General features: G+C 38.5%; 1 protein-coding gene and 1 long non-coding RNA gene across 2 annotated transcripts in view; both read left to right on the plus strand.

The window, feature by feature from the left end:
• The window catches only part of LOC139118699 (uncharacterized), a 66,565-nt gene that overhangs the window by 45,719 nt on the left and 4,506 nt on the right, over positions 1-16,340 (plus strand). The gene's annotated exons all lie outside the window — the stretch shown is intronic.
• LOC139118701 (uncharacterized) lies at positions 8,159-14,375 on the plus strand. The gene is made up of 3 exons (XR_011548785.1): positions 8,159-8,350; positions 8,659-8,833; positions 14,170-14,375. It is a non-coding gene; the product is annotated as an uncharacterized lncRNA (long non-coding RNA).

A 16,340-nucleotide genomic window follows, 5' to 3' on the forward strand; every position in this document is an offset into this window, starting at 1 on the left:
TCTTGCCATAACCCAAAGAAAATTCTAAGCCAAAGTGAGAATTGTTTATAATCTGATATGTCGTTGTGAAGATCCGGGTCAAGAAGTTTTGAGAGGCTGCGGCTGGCATCATGATAATTGCTACTAATTTGCATTTACGAATCTAATGATCAGGCAAACATGCTCTGTCGATAATAACTCGACAGAATATTGCAGTGGCTCACCTGTATATTTCACGGCGGGATTTTATGATAAAGCCATTAAGCTCGTTTGTGGCTTTCAGATTTGCTTCGTAATAGGGCTATTTTACGCATACTGCTTTCATAGCATTTGATCTGACTTCAAAGTAACATTGCCAAAGTTAGGTTTATTGACGCTAAACGTGATAAGCAATGCTGAAAGTGAGTGAGACAAGAACTCGCCTGACGGTCATGCGCAATCCTTTGATTGTTCTACATTACCACTTCCGCCCACTTGAATAAGCAGTTAAAGCCCCGGGTGCTCACACCATAGTTGTTATACCATGTACTTGCAAGGCCCATTCGGTACAAATCAAAGATGTTGTTGGTTTCTAAATGAAGTGTCTTTAATCTAAACAACAAAACTCTAAATTATGACACACTGTCGATGTGTTCGGATACTTACCGATCCGATATGTAAAGTGTGGAGAAAAACTAGGTCACGCTTGGATTATAAATTCATGAAATTCATATTACTTTGGGTAATGAAATAGCGGCTATGGTAAGAACGAGACCATATTATGAATCGGTCCGAAGAAGATATCGAGGCGAATGTTATGGCGCGGTTTTAAAACCAAGACCTATAAATGAAACCTACATTTCCGTATAATGAATATGACAGCATATTAATATTTGTATAGCGTTTTATCATATTAGAAGTAAAGTCAGTTCAAATGAAGACGATGAATGTGCATATTCCAGGTGCCGCCTGTAAAGCTATTCGTGGAATAAGGTCTTAGTGCGCAGTTTTTCAGCGTGCAGGCGAAGTTAAAAACTAATCAGCGGGCGGGGAGAAGAAGGTCAATATTTACAAACACGATTGGAACTAATTTGGGATAATTGTTGGATTTTCATATTTTTCGAATTTCTCAAAAGTGTTAGGTGCCGTATAGCTGAATGTTGCAATATTGCAAATCACTTATAAAAACAAGTGTGTAACTTAAAAAGAAAAACAGATGAGATAACATTTGTAGATTAAATCGACATCACTTCACCATCCAATTATCCCAAATTAGTTCCCATCGTGTTAACAGCGGAAGGAAAGAAATTTCAGTTTTCACAGTGGGTTGGGAGAAAAATTTCTGGATACCAGAAAATACCGGAAAAATTACCATATGGTGTATGGAGGGTAATGCCATAGTTGGTTGAGCTTCAGGGAAGATTTAGCGCCTAACTTAGAGGGAAGCAATGCCAAAAGGTAATGATGTTTTTTGCTTGCACAGATTTGCGTCGATCTTGGTTGTGATGGAGACAAGAGAGGGCAGAGGGGAGCTTTAACTGATGTTTGGAGAGGGAAACAGGCAGACCATAAATACCGGAGAGCAGTGCACGTGGGTATTATAATTCAGTGAGCATATTTTCCGCATATACCGGTATGAGGGCAGTTACGAACAGCTCTACTTTCCCCTCCCAAATTTTATGTCAAGGTCAAAAATATGTAAAATCAGTACATTATGCGTTTAAACATGTTTTTGTGGTGATTTTGTAAAATTGACGAAATTAACAAGCCGGCAGCACCTGATATTCACATTATTTAAAGCCGTATGACCGGACATTTGTTGTCTTAGCAAAACATTTTCTGATGAACATTCAGAAATAGTCATAAAACATATTCAATATCACAATCATAAAATGGATGGTCCTGGATTGTGCTGATTCATGACATTATCCCATAGAATGAAGTAAATTTCAAAACTATCAGACGAGCGTGTTTCGCCATCGATGCGAAAATTTGATACTCTGCAGTCATACAATTGCTGCTATCCTGGAGCCTAATCTTTGGCACGAGGAAATAATTAATGAGGCTGAGAAAAAAGTATTGAGTTTTTATTATGAACAAACCTGATAGGAAAAAACTTAGGAAAAAAATACCACGAGAAAAATTACCCTTGTCTAGAACCAAAATGATAAAGTATAATTACAAGAAATGTAGCAATACTTATCACGCCCGAAACATTGAAACTGACAACAACATATCAGTGATTTAATAAAAGTGTGTTGCCTCAATAAACTAATTATCGCTACCATTGAAAATGTCAACTTCAAGGTTCAAACAATGCTATGTCCATCAATACTACTAAAATAAAATGTATGGTTGCTGCATCACGTCCTAAAATAAAGCTTTTTACTGATTCTGATGCCCCTTGCACCATACAAATCAACGATACTCCAATTGTAAATGTTTTTACTCGCACACATCTAGGTGTGCAAATTGACAACATCTTAAGTTTGGATGATCACATTAATAGGTTAGGTAAGAATTTTGTCTAGGAGAATTTGAATCTTGTGAAAACTGCGCTCTTTCACTCAGATAAATGTGCTACTCTTGGTTTACAATGCGTTATTTATTTCTGTAGTCGATTATTGTTGCACTGTCTGGGGTAGTACTTCCAAGACAAATCTCCAGAAATTGTGTAAATTGCAGAAAAGAGCTGGCAGGGTTATTTTAGGTGTCGATACATCTGTTTCTTCTCGAATTGTTTTCATAGTCTTCATTGGTTGCCCGTAGACTTTCGTATGACTTACTTTAATGCTGTAATAACTTTTAAAGCTCTGCACAATCTCGCAGCTTCCGATTTGTGTTATTTATTCCATCCTACCACAGATATGCATCATTTAAAAACAAGTAACACTAGTCATGGAAATTTATACGGCTATGGGTCAATGATCCTTCGCTTATCGAGTAGTAAAAATTTGGAACGCTATTCCCTCATCCGTTCGAAGCTGTGAAACTCTGTTATCCTTTAAATCCGCATTACGGAATTTCTGTAACACTAAACTCATGAACGAGGCAGGGCTCGAAATTACGGTAGTCCCGCGTCCACAGACTCCAAATTTTCTCTTGGGTTACCAAAGTCCATGAAATGGTAGCCCACACGGACTACCAAAGCCTTGGACATGAAATACTTGGCGTGCGATGTCCGTCACTTTGGGACAAGCTAAATGCAGTCAACATGCAGTTTCATTTGTTTGAAGCAATTATCCTTTCATCTGTGAAGAGTTTTTTTTCTGGTGACTATTACAATTTTCACTGCTATGTTGTTGTTTTCACAAGATGCAGAGCGTTTGATACTAGGATGTTGAGTTGCTTTTCCCTGTGGGCAGTCTTTGTATGCCTGTTCACACTATGCTGTTGATCGGCAGCATACAAGATGTACTTGTGTCAAGTTTTGGGGTTTTGATGCTGAAATTTCACAAAACTGTCACTTCTATATCAAGAGATTGTGTAATCAGTTTGATTTGAAATAGTAATATAAAACAATGTGTCAGTTAATCTTGGCTGAGTTTCGCTGTCTTTTATCTATATGGTTGTCGATCAGTATGTATTACGTTCTGTATAGAGAGACTCCAATTCATAAAGATCATGAGAATATTTTTTTCTGTTTTTCTTTACTCAAGTTACAATTTCTTTGGATGTATAAGCCGATTTTGAAAGTGATAGAAAGTGTTAAAATGTACATAAATTAGCATAAATTAAGCGTTCGTGACACATAACATGGGGTTTCTCGAGTTGAAGCCCCAAGTTTTACTGCTATTTTGTGTTGCTGAACCGGGGCTTATACTCGGACGAGTACAGTATCCCTAAACTAAAATATTCATGGGCTACCAGCCATTGTCACTGGGCTACCAACTTCAGAAAATGGTAGCCCAAGTGGACTACCAGGGTAAAAAGTTAATTTCGAGCCCTGCGAGGGCTATGATTTGGATTGATTGTGTCTTGTGAGACCTTTCATGACATTTATTTTATAATCTTCTGTATATTTATTCATATTTATTCTATGTAATACACGCTTTTCCCTTGTATGACAATGAACTTATTTTAGAGAGCTGTGATGGAAATTACAATTCATTTTGTAAATCAGACTACACTCGTTAAATAATTAAATAAAGTATAATAATAATAATAATAATAATAATAATAATAATAATAATAATAATAATAATAATAATAATAATATTAATAATAATAATAATAATAATAATAATAATAATAATAATAATAATAATAATAATAATAATAATAATAATAATAACAAAAAACAAAAATATCATCATCATCATCATTACCATCATCATCATTAAACACGGATGTCGTCACGTACAGAAGTTAGTTTTATAAAGAAGCAAAAACCATTAGCGTACCGATGCCCTATATCTGAGTAACGGACGTTAACAAAATTGCTGTAACTGTTTTGTCAATGTTTACCTTTGATAAATCTGATATGTCTTACTTCAACGGTTTTCTGGATCTTTTATGTTCTACATGATTGGAACAAATTTGGGAGAATTTATCAAAAGTGTAAAATGCCCTATAGCTTAAAGTTGCAGTATTACAAATTACCAATAGAAAGAAGAACCCAGTGAGCTTACATTACAACGCTATCCAATTATCCCAAATAACATGTAACAGATATTATACTTAAAGTAATTTGTGTTATCATTGATAACGCTATGCTTTACGCGTCGAGTTTCCCATGAGGACATCTGTATACTTTATATATATATATATATATATATATATATATATATATATATATATATATATATATATATATATATATATATATATATATATATATATATATATATATATTACGAAAATGGTTTGCTTGTCAATGCAGGCAAAGTATAGTGCTCAATGCATTTCTGCAGGGCGGTAATACTGAGAATCTAGGAACTTGTAGTTGTCACTCTACAGGCTGTTTCATGCGCTAAGCAATCATCAGGATGATCCTGATGATTGCTTAGCGCATGAAACAGCCTGTAGAGTGACAACTACAAGTTCCTAGATTCTCAGTATATATATATATATATATATATATATATATATATATATATATATATATATATATATATATATATATATATATATATATTATATATATATATATAAAGTTTACACGGACAACAGAACCCAGAGAGCTTCCAGTAACAAAATTTTGAGGTATCTAAAGACGAAATATGCGTCACTGCAAATATCAAAGTCCTTAAGACGTAGACATTGACGACCGAGATGGGAAATGACATGTTGACACCGGCGGAGACCGGTGATGGCAGCGCTGTGGCACTTGTTCCCACAAGCATGCAATGAGGTACACTCTGTGTCATCGAACGGAATCTTTTGGGCTCGCCAAGGTCGTAAACTTGTGATATTTTTAAAGGCACGGCATCTCTGAAAATGAGAACTGTTGTTTCGATTGCGTCGTTGCATTAACTTCATAAATATATTTTTAAATATTCTAAATAACTCTGAATTACTATGGCTTTCCGTCGCTAGCGCGGTGAAAGCTATGTCCGCCGATGGCAGACTTGCCTTGGCGTCGGGACAGCGCAAGACAATGGTTGACACGTTCACGTGACCGAATCCGTATGTCTGATTGGTGGCGATACCATTCGGTGTAAAAAAAATTCAACTTGATCAGATTTATGAATGAAAGTACCTGTAAATCATTGGCATATCTCCTGGGTGATGGGCCGCTTTCACTTTACTCATTAAATGAAAGTAATCCGGGTAAATAAAACAAATCGCGACAAAAATCATGCAATTGGTGAAAATAATTTGATCCATCCACATCAAAAGAAAGTAAGAAGACTGTTCATGTGATATATTTATAATCTCATGGAATTTTTCTCTGGTTGACGTCATCGTACACTCTTGTTTTTTCGTGGAGCCTGTAATCACACATCGTCAGAGTCCTTCCGTAATGCAAATTAGTATGCCGTTTGCAGTGTAGTGTGATAGCGATAGCGCAATTGCAAGCGATCCTGAAACGAAGCAATGCATGTTGCGGCTCGAATAGTATTGATTGTTTCGCTCCGTTGTGATCAGTCCTGGTCATTTCCAAAATTGGCGAAGCTATACCATAATATATTTCCTATCATTAGCCAATCAGAGGCCAGCGCGCCATCAAATATTAATCGTGTACCCACATCGATCGTTCTGAAAACCCCATTTGTATCGGAGATGGCGGCGATCAAAATTCGAACCTTGTCAAGTATGCTGCCACGAGAGTACCTAGTGTACAATTATTTTTAGGTATGCCCGAAAGATGTAAGGGGCTGAATGTAGACGTTAGACAATTGCCTACTTCAATACGTCCTATGCTCTGTCATCTGAACGGTCTTAACTAAGATCAACAGCGTACTAGTTCAATAAATCTTACATGGGAACGGGTTGTTTCAAGTCCTTAGAACTTTCTTGTGTTCATGCACAATAGCGCATTGTACAGATGTCGCAAATCATTTGAGTGACCGAGGTGTCATATTTGGCCTCAATGTCGTTATATCGACCGTAGAACATTTTGGATGGCCTAACGATTTTTTTTATAAGAATAACTACTGCAATAAGCTCACTACTGCTAGTCCTACCCTTCCATAATCACGTGGATTTAGTCCCTCACAACTGTCGGCCACCCCTTAAAAATAATGGCACAGACTGCTGGGTACTTCAGTGGCAGGGCACTTGACATAAGGTCCCAAAATCGCGCACCATTTTAACAGTTCGTGTACACTCTAAAATAGGAGACATTTGCTGAAGTCATGACCTTTTGTATTGGCCAATGGCAGAAGGGAATTTCTCATGAATATTTAAATTTGTAAATGCGGAAGTGAACGTACGATTTTGCGGGAACGAACCCATTGGCAACTTTCGGCGGGTTTTTTAACCCCAGTTGACAGATATTCGGTGTCTTTCGAATGAAAATATCTCCAAAATGGTCTACACTTTAAAATGGCAGTTTTGGAGGGTAGTACGTGCGAGATTCTTCTCGTTACGTCATTTTGAAGTTAGTCATTGAAATACGCAAATCGCCATCACACTTTCCCGCGATTTTAACGTTGACAGTCGACTCATTTTTGCGGGCGTTTTACGATCGTAGTTCTAGCTTACTTAGTTATTTCTTATATCATTCAAAGGGGCAGAAAACCAGCTTTCTAATGATGCCTAACACTTGGGTCCCACGGATAGGTGCGCAACGGTGCGCGGTTTTGAAAACGGGAAGCATTGTTGATCGCAGGTCGTGACTAGTATTGCAGCCGTATAGCCCTGCGTACAGGTCCGTTTTCCCGGCGTTATATCGAACCGTGAACGAAGACATGAAATGACTGGCCATCCGATGGTTACATCAATTGTCAGTCCTCAGCTGAAAACGTCTAGAAGACCATGTGAAAGTGTCTTCCGTCCATGGCATGAACTTTACGATGTTAAGTTCCATGATTCTGTTGCTGCGACTCTGTTGTTTTCCTCGATAGGCGGAGTCGAAACAGTCGCGATATGCGCATGTGTCAGACCACAGACGTACGTCTCAACGTTGGCGGCGGTGTTCCGCATGACTTTATCGACACGGTGATTGGTTTATTTTAGTCACATGGGCGTTTATGGGATATATTTTGAATGTCTCCTATTTAGAGTGTACACGAACTGTTTTAAGTCTTCGTCGTCGGACAACCACAACATGGGTATGATTTTAAAGCTCTGACGTCGCTCTTACTTTGAAATGTCATACGCGTACCTACACAAATGACCTTGAAAACAGTTTTTCTAATATAGATGACAAACATCTACAAAATGATTCTCGGTACTTGAGAGAAATCGGTAAACTTGGGGGTAGAAATGAATCTAAAATATTTCGAATATTTTTCACTTATCGGACTCGTTGTTGGCCATGATCTTCTGCAGAACACGTGGATTATGTTGACAGTCGAAGTTTGTCGAAATTCATAAGACAGGGGCTTAATTAGCGGCTAAAAACTGCCGATCACACTTGGTGCGTAATTTGTGACCTGGCGTGACCTGTACTTCATAAATGATGTACATATTTTGGTCGATGATTGGCTAAAAGTCGGAATACATTATCATAATGAGTCGCCAATTGTGGAAATGACCCGGACTGGTGATCCGTCTATAGCACAAGTTGTGAAAGTCGACCTTGCCCCATTTCATACACCAAAGGTGTCTCTTAGCGGCGACCATGGTTTGGAGGCCAAACGTCGGTTTGTCCAGTATTATATGTTGACACTGAAATGGGCCATATCTTGCATTGCTGTTCATCCGCTTTCCTTTGTGTTTGGGTTCGCCAACTAGACATTGATCGTAATATTCCGGATTCATACTAAGGGTGTTGTTTCGTTAGGTAGGCATTTTTATTGTCTTAAAAGCATTTTAGTGTTTCATAAAACTGGTGTTTATTTCGACATATTATTGTATAGGCCATACCAGTGTCCGCATACCATACGACAAACGTTTGGTTGTCTAACCGTCAGTTTAATCTCCAATCATTATAACTGCCTGGCTTTTGAATTCAGATGAAAGATCCTAACGGGCGAACAGTGTGTCGCCTGTCCACGAAATAAGTTCCTTGGATGTGAAATGATGTCGTTGAAATACTATGACCAGTACAATATCGGATTGTTAACTCGACAGCCTCATTGCTTATTCCAGATATAATGACGCGCCGGCTCGGACAACGTTCTCTGTTCATATTAGGATTGTTAATACTAACGTTTATGCTGGGATTCTATGTAGCGTCACCACCCACCGCAAGGTTCAAGTTGCCAGAAAAATTTAGCAAAGCTGTATCGCATGATCATCGAAGCAAAGGAGAAGCTAACGCCGGGTAAGTATAACTACCTGGATTTTGGAGGTGTTCATCTGGTCTAATTTTTGAAAACGGCAAATGTATATTGCATTCCGGTGTTTATGGAATACGAATAAGGTATTCAAGTTAAACGTTGTCTATTTTATTACTTTCTTTTATCCTATGTTTTCCCCTTGTGGCTTTGCCATCATGCATGTCTAACGAGAATTTTTTTTCTATAATTACAAACAAACGAACCTTTGCGACAAACTCATGGAATGGCATTTTGCCTGTACTTCATGCGTTAGGTGTTCGAATGAGGTGTGTTTATAGATATATGCGGTTACAAACGTATACATTGTACACATACATCTACAGATAAATTGTGATATACTGTGTGCAACATTCACAGAAATAAAAACTATGGGGGGGGGTGGGGTGGGGTGGGGGTCAAGAACCGCACTGAGTTAACAGTGTACTAGTCTGCAGTTTTAGAAGTTAAAGACTGCATATATACCGGTATTTGTCCGCGTAAGCGCCCCGGATCAGGAGTTATGAAATTTTCTTTCGAAATTTGGTGATAGATTACCCCCCCCCCCCCAACGTTTTTAAAAAATGACATGTTTCAATGTCAGCGAAGAGAAGGCAAAGAAAAGTACAACATTAGTCTGGCAGAGACCCTGCGATTCGCGTCTTCCCCTGTTCATGCTGTTGGAACACGCGCGCGCCCTTCAGAGACGCGACGCGAATCCCAGGGTCTGGACGTTCTTGCAAGCGACCGGTCGGATTTCTGCCTGTCCGGGTACTTTATAGAACACCACACATCCGTAAATCAAATAAACAATGACAAGTACCATAGCCAAATAAAATTGAAAATGAAAAATAAAACCATACCGCGTATAGAGGTTTACTAGCTGCTAGTATATATTCTCTCCGCCCAGTTAGATAGGTGTTTCTTTTGAAGTCACAACCCTAATGAATATTCATATACTTGCAAAAACCGACAGTCGCTGTGTCTGGCAGCGCGTAGCCTTCGAATGCAGTCCCATCGTGGGCGCGCACAAAACAAGGCACAGCGACTGTGGAGAGTCAAGTACAACATGCGCTACGTTGGTCAAAATATATCATCAAAGTCGTTTGATGTCTTACGGATGTGATAGGTGGCCCTTTTATGGGCTGCCCAATACAACAGGAGAACTACCGCGGCAACCAAAGCATGGGCTTACGCCAATAAATACGGGTTTTCAACTAGTATTAATACGCGTATTGTTCATGCGATATTTCGTGTTCTATTTGTCGTTTTTATGGGTACTACAAATTGCTGGTCTTATCGGTGCAAGAAGAACTGGTTCCATAAGCAGTGGATCAGTCATAGTGCTACAGTCCGCTAGGCTGACTTATAGTACAAATCGATTCACCGTATTTAAGTCCGGATCCTCCAATACATGTGCATATCTGTGTAAGCAATAAAATTCTGACCTTAAGATCATGCTAACATTCAAAAGACTCCACTCATTTCAACTTGAATACAAACTTCTCTTTTGTGCTTCCACTGTTAGGCTTCAAAAGATATATAAAGGGCCACGGCTCCTCTTAAACAGATGACATTGAAACAGCAACCCTGCTCGCATTGGCTCAAAGGCTCAAATCGGTGACATGTTCAAAACGTTGCCATGCTTAAAATCACTCAAACAGAAAAGCCACAATGCAGCCACAGAGTGTCAAGTCCATATTCATAATGGGTGTTGGGGCATATAGGTATTCAGCGGAGTGCAGAAAGTTGTAAAGTGGAAGGTAAATCTAGACTCGGCTGAAGAATTGTTGGTTTTATTTAGGTTGGACACAAAAAGAAAGCGGACTGTAGCACTATGACTGAGTAACCCCCCGCGTCCGACACACGTTCCCAAGACAAAGTTCAAAGTTCAATCAGTATACCTGTGACTAGCTCACATATTTGATTATTTATTACCCAGAAAAGTTACATACAATATGAAAGACAGCAACAAGTTTGAATAAGTCAAAAATGATCTGGGCAAAGGGGAAACAGGATATAGCTGGTAGCTAGTCGAGCCTGAACCCCGACATGTGAAAATTGAGGTGTAAAAAATACTTAACGAGGGCTCACAGAATGAATACATTTAAGAAATAAAAAATAATTTACAAACAACAAACCAAAACAAAAACTTATGGAAAACATGTAAGGTGCCTATCAAACAAAAGCTACAAAGCTGTCACAGAACCAATCAAAGTCCATACAAAAGATGGCGTTTGAAATATTGCCTAAATTTGTACAGTGAGACAATTTGTCTAATATGAACTGGAATATTATTCCATACATTTGCACCTGAAAAAGAAATGGCAAATTGACCTGAATTTGACTTAGCATGATATGGTCGAAGGTGCGTCTGAAGGCTCATTCTAGTATTATGTTCATGCTTATAATCACTGAAATAGTCTGCTATAGAGTGTGGTGAGTTTTGATGAATAAGACTATGAATAAAAGTGCCAAGGGACAATTTGTGAAGCTTGAAAATGTCTAGGATGTTGATCTGGATAAATAATGGTGCTGAGTGGTCCGTCTGTTTTTTAAAAAGTATTGTTCGAACAATCATCTTCTGAGCTGTTAAAATACAGTGCAAGTGCGTTGGGTAGGTATTACCCCAAATCTCGATACCATAACTTATGTGAGGAAGTATAAAAGCATTATAAAATAACAACCGAATGTGTAGTGGCAGGATGTGTCTCAGCCTAAACAAAATACCACATTTCTTCCTAATGATCTTATTTACTTTATCAATATGGTCAGACCAAGAAAGATGTTTATTTATCAAAATACCAACAAATGAAACTACGTCAGCCTCCACAATGTGCTCACCACTGATTGAGACAGAGCCACACACATTTAATTTCGTCTGACGTCCTCTAAACACTAAAATTGGTCTTTCCCCTATTTATAGTTAATTTGTTTGCGTGACACCATAACTGGACATCGTCTAAATGATGTGAAACATTTGTGAGGTCTATGCATTCAGCAGCTGAATAAGTGTAAATCACTAGTCTAGGTTTTTAAGTAGTTATGGCCATTTTAAGTATACGGGCAATCATGGATGCCATCTTGAAAATGACACGTTTCCGGTGATCAGATTTTGGTAGACTTTTACTTCGTTATTAAGCACATTTGACTCTATAAAAATCCGTTGAGAAACCTTTTGTAGCAATTTTTTGGGTCAAACCATATTTTCAGCCGACTTTGTAGCAATTTTTGGGGGTCAAACCATATTTTCAGCCGACTATAAAGGCATTTCGAACTTAATCCGATGCCTTTCATTCACAACCCAATAACATACCGTTGACACTTCCTCCTCTCATTTACTTCACTGTTTGGTGAAGATATCGTATACTGTATGGCCAGGGCGTGGCATCGTGTCCGTGAAATTAGGACGAAAATGTGTTAGTATATAGCCTGCACATTACAGTTCGTGCCGATGAAGTCAGTGACGCATAGCGGCACAATAGTAGGCCAACAGCATACTTTGGAGGTGCTGACGTGATAGACTTCGTACACAAAAGCATAGGGAAGGATAGATAGAGTCGCAACGGGTATTGTTTAAGGCGTGAAGCGGTTACGTAACCCATCCATGTTCGCCTCACCTCAGGTTGCTCTCGCCTCTCTTTTCCGAAGAGTGCCGACCATGAATCCTTCGTTAATTTTCGGATTTTCGCCAATTGTTAAGCGAAAGTATGTTCGGCAAAGTTTGTGTTGTTGTTTTCGTGTGGTGCTGAGCAGAATTGACGTGCTGGCGAAAACGGGATTGTTTTTAGCTTCAGGAAAGTGAGTTTTACCGTTTTAAAAATTCCTCTCATATTTTTATGAATATATAATGAGTGTGTTTGAACCAAATTTGAAAGTCTTCTATCGATACTGTCTTGTTTTACTCAATGGTTCACGGTCAGTCATACCGTCTTTCACACGTGCGTCAAGGAAGGACATGTTTATGAAACTGCTGGCGTGTTATGTTTTGATTGGCGTGAAGCAGTGTTTCTGGCCTGAGAGCTCACAAAGTAGCTATGCTTGCTACGTGACTGGCAGTACGATGCCATCTCGTCGTATATTTCGCATAATCTCGTGTAATCATCAACCACAAACAAAGCCTCCAAAAAGTTTAACACCTTTGAAGCTCATTTTAATATGAAAAGCCAATAGTCTACCGAGACGACCATGGAACAAAAGCAATGAACTTAAAGAAAATTCTTTGTTCGCCGTCCTTGGAATTTTGAAAAACCTACCAGCCAGCCGGGGCAAAAACAAACACAGACGAAAAAAACTCATTTAGTGTATTGACATAAGCTCAGTTTTAATTTAGAAAAATCGTATTAAATTTTATTCTCGATAGTGTTAAAATTGTGTTTGTTTTCTTAATTTTCTATGAAAATCTATCAGTACGTGGACTAGACGGCAGACAAAGAATTTTGTTAAACGCGCACAATTGAGAAAAGTCAAGCCTAGGCACGATTGTGCAGACAACATGGCGAATGGTGACAGCTGATTTGAAACCATTTGTTATTGATCAAAAAACATAACGGATTCATACACATGGGCGATAGGCTCGTCGGTAACAAAACAAACAACTATACAAAACAAATGCTTCATCAAGGGGTATTTCTATTATCAACAAAACCATTCTTCTCGACAAAAAAAAAACTCAATAAAAGTTTTAGCAAGATTTTACCACCTTTGAGACGTTCGTTTACTATCAAGGAGGATTAGATGTAATTTCTTGGCCTATATACTGCGACAGAGAAACATTGTTACCGGGGGGACAGGGGGTACTCCTGATAATATGCATGCGGGATGTGTCGCCCGAGTTGCAAATATCTACCCTTGTAAATTCCAAAATAACCCATTGTTAGGGTTTTGGTTGACAAAATTGGGGAATTTTCACCTTGATTCAGTTGCATGTGAAGGTTTTCCTAAAGGATGGGACGTCTGTTTTGTTATCGACCCCTGTTAAGGACTCGGAATTCTCCTGATGAAAACTCGACCCGTGTTTAGGTATTTTTCGTGAAAACGTGACCCATTCGGGCGGCACATACCCGTACAATTTTTCTATGGGAACCCCGCTCCCGAGTATTGCTAACTTCGATCTTTTGTAAGGTAAACCGCAATGACTTGACACCTGGAGTAAAAAGGCAAATGTAAACGAGATCTGAGCACATGTAGACTCGAAAGTCTGGTGTTGTACATAATCTTATACTGCAATAGGCTTCAAGTCATTGGTAATTGCACGGCTAGAGGATGTTCGGTTGGGCAAATGTTCAATAAGAAGAAATTGTAAATAAGAGGTACGCACACTGATTAATCTTTTTTTTGACAGGCAGCAGAAGCCTCGGAAGATATTCCTTGATTGCGGAGGAAATGTTGCCTCGTCGGTCCGATTGTTCAGAGAAACGTACCCAGACGCCGATCAGTTTATCATACATTCGTTCGAAATCGATGAAAGATTGAAACCTTACTTTGCTCCCTACAAAGAGGACCCTAAGCATGTGTTACATTGTCCTGTGGCTGTCTCCAATAAAACAGGTAAGGAGTGTGGATTACGATCATATGGCAATGAATCATATCTGATTGCATTATTTTGGTGCAAGTTATAATAACTATATAAAAGAGACGTTCGATGAGTATTTCCTCCTGGCCGTGGAAATTTAAAGCAAACTTTGAAGACAAAAAACACATCTCAAAATATTCTAACACGTCAAGTTAGCAGGCAAACATTTTAAAAACGTTTTGTAAACCTTCACAAATAAATCTGAAGCAAGACAAAAGAACATTGCTTCTCGGATTTTTTCAGAAATTCAAAGGGGTGACAAACGATTATTCTTTTTATTACACCCAGTAATATTACGACAAGGAATGCCTAGTAAAAGTATACTGCCGGAGAAAAAGAAACGATAACTTAATACTGTTTAAAGCGAATGATCATTACAGGTAGGCCTAGTGTATTAAGAAGTTTATTAAAACGTACAGAAAAAAAATCTGAAAAAAAATACAATATAGTTCTTGTGCCTCACAACTTTCATGAGTTAATGCCCTAATATATATTATTGCCTGAGTACATGGGTTTATGTGCCCGAGAGCAGGTGACAATTTGCTCGACACCAGGAGGGCAAATTGTCTCCTAGCACATAAACCCATGCATTCAGGCAATAGTATTTTTATTACATTGTTCTTCAAAGTTAACGTTATATGACTTAGTTACATGGAGGGCATTTTCAAGTATTTTACAATTATCAACAAACATCATATAGATTTTAACGCAAGTCAAAATAGCAGTGCGCGTATGGATATTTTACATCTAGCGTTTAGCGTCTATCTTGACGTCACCGGATAACCATAGAAACCTGTCAGCTCATCGTTCACCGGCCTGCTAACTCCCTCAATGTTCCTATTTAAACCAATGCACAATTTTGCAATCTTATCCAGGCATGTAATAACGTTCAATATTTTACCAGCGTGCCAAGACACAATTCGCCGACTGGTCAAAATGGACTGCGCAGCGATCTGAGCGATATTGCACAGTAAACTTGCACTCCAAAACAGAATCAGAATGAGAATCTTCAATGATACAGTCTCTGTATTGTAATGAGTCGTAATATGTCTAAATAGTATTTATTATCGAGGTCACCATTGATGGACAAGAGGGTAAATAGCAGTACCCTGAAATAAATGATGAAAACAAGTCAGAGGTCATTGCGGTTATGATATGGCAAATCGAAAACCTGTAGGGGTGATTCTGAGAAACAGTTTGTTTATTTTGTCAAGCATAACTTACGATCAACGTTATTCTTCAATAATGTGTCATTGCACGCTATGCATTTGTCATAAATACTGTCACACTGCACGTGTTGCTTTACGTCTTTCTATTAACCAGGCGAGGTAAAGGTTTTCTTAGAAGTAGCCTGGTTTCCTGGAAAGATTCAAAACAAACAAGACATGCACTGGGGAGGAGGAGCGATTGACGGAGCAGCTGGAGATGAAAACATGAGAAAAAAGTTCGCCCGAACGAAAGAAATCACAGTACCATCGATCGATCTGTCACAGTGGATTCAGCAGAACACAAGGGAAGAAGACCATGTTATTTTCAAACTTGACGTTGAGGGCGCTGAATGGGCTATTCTTGACAAAATGCTGAGAGACGGAACGTTCGCCTGGATAGATAAGTAGGTTTCTGAAAAGTTTTGAGATTATTTTCACCGGATAGCATATCTTAATAATAATAATAATAATAATAATAATAATAATAATAATAATAATAATAACTGTCGGTGTTGCTATGTTCTCGTCATCGTTGCCGTTGATACACTCGTCTCTTATGGTGTTTGATGTTGCCATTTTCTTTTATACTGCACGTATTTGAGGTAGTAGTGAGTAAAGAAGAGTTGTGATCCGAATATCTGTTCCCTAGGCGCATTCTAAAGAAGCAAAAATCTGATTAAGACTAATACGTATTAAGCAAAGAAGGTTTCTTTCTGTATACTTTTGTCAAAC

The sequence above is a fragment of the Ptychodera flava genome, chromosome 19, assembly GCF_041260155.1.
Source record: "Ptychodera flava strain L36383 chromosome 19, AS_Pfla_20210202, whole genome shotgun sequence".
In the NCBI taxonomy this organism is placed as follows: Eukaryota; Metazoa; Hemichordata; class Enteropneusta; family Ptychoderidae; genus Ptychodera; species Ptychodera flava.